The following is a 1,954-nucleotide window of genomic DNA, read 5'->3' on the forward strand; positions in this document are numbered from 1 at the left end:
CCATGTTGGTTTAAAAATATTTTCATTGCATGTTACTTGGACATAAACTAATCCTTTTTCTTAAGCATTTAATACCTCAAAGTAGGTAGAATCTAACAGATTCTCCTATAGACTGTCAGGAATTACTAATAAATGGTATGGAGATGTGTGCCTTCTGGAAAAGAGAAAGCAATAGCCTGGCCATGTCTGTCTCAACATTTCCTGTGCCCCTCCAAACATGTCAGGTGCCAATTACAACAAATGGTAACTGCTTGTGGGCAGGTGGCAGACACTGTTAGGTGGATTTTACTCCCTCTTGTCAAGATAACTTCAGATGCTTGTACAGTAAAAAGCAAGATCTCATTTGTCTTTATGCACCCTTTACAGTTCCATTTTTGTGACTGGGATATAATTGCTTGAGGGGAAAGGAAAATCTAGGGTTCTGACACTCCCTGATGGTGGGGCATGTGTGTTTGTGCTTTGGATGTTTTTATATAAAGTATATAATAAAATAATTCATGTTATATATGGAGTAGAGTTTTTACAGAAAATCTACCACAGGGCCTCTAGGCTCCTTGGATTTGTAGATATTATCAAGATCTGTAGTGGGAGGTGGGCGACTGGGCAGAAGATCTGTCGAGAATAGAATGTCTCCACCATAGAAACGGCGGAACCAATGAGAATGCACACGGGCTGATGAAGGGACCACATGGTCTGGTGAAGTGGGTTTTGGCCTGTTCTTGACCACTGGAGAAGACTGCAAGCTTGCAATGAAAGCCAGAAGGACTTTGTCCCAAGTCTGCATGGTGTTTGCAAGGCTTTGTGATTCCTTTCAGGAGAAATGGAGCTGCTGAGGGTACTTGTACTTGGAAGGGTCCTGTTGGAGTGAGCTAGAAAGAGAAGTGGGTTCAAACCAACTTCTCCATTACCAACAACTTGGCTGTAGTCTTACTTCGGCCAACCTATGGCTGGCCTTGATCTAAGTAATCTTCCAGACCTCATTTCTTAGAATCTGGCTCTGTTCTGGGGACAAGAATGCAAGCCTTGAAGAGATGCTGGGGGGCAACTCCAAGAACAGAGAAGAGAAAACCTTGTTTGGGGTTATTTCCTCTTAGAACCCACTGAGGAGCTGGTCACATGTGGGTAAGGCCTGTTTACTGTGGAGTCCAGACTTCAGTGCGTCCTGGGTAAGTGAGTGATGAGATCTCCATAGCAGAATCCCTTATGAGAGGGAATGCTGGGGTTTAGTAAAATCCAGAACACCCTGGCAGGTTCACATTTCTGGCGATAGAGGTTTTTTGTTTTGTTTTCCCAAAAGTTTCTCTGTATAATCTTGGCTGAACTCTGTAGATCAGTCTGGCCTCAAACTCACATAGATTCCTCTGCCTCTGCCTCCCTAGTGCTGGGATCAAAAGCATGCACCACCACTACCACTGCTCGACCCAAGTATTTCTTTAGTGTAATAACCCATGTAATGTTTGACTTTTATCTGAGATTTAAATTTTTACTTCTATATATGTAGTTTTTTTTTTATTTGAGTGGCAATTCTGTACTGAAGACTTGAAATGTAGCTAGTGCAGTTGAGCAAAAGTTTAAATTTCACTTTTAATTTATGTTTTAATTTGGGGGCATGTGCACATTTCATGAGCAGGCATACATATGTATGTTCACATGTACTAGGGATTAGAACCTAGGACCTCATGCTTGTTGAATCTGTGCCCAACCATTGAGATAGATTCTCAGCGCCCAATCCAGGCACACTTAAATCCTGTGATGTTCATATTTTCCTAACTGAAGCCCCCAACAGTGAGTGATAAGGACAAACCTTTCCACTCAGCCCTGTGTGGCCTCCATCCACATGGTCTTGTCATAATGAAACAGTGCCGGTTTTGTGCACCTGGTGCTCAGTGGCTTCTTAGCAAATGTAATTGGAAAATCCTCAATCCTCTCCTTTCTGTTAGCCCTACCCATGCTC

Source organism: Cricetulus griseus, chromosome 6, assembly GCF_003668045.3.
Source record: "Cricetulus griseus strain 17A/GY chromosome 6, alternate assembly CriGri-PICRH-1.0, whole genome shotgun sequence".
In the NCBI taxonomy this organism is placed as follows: Eukaryota; Metazoa; Chordata; class Mammalia; order Rodentia; family Cricetidae; genus Cricetulus; species Cricetulus griseus.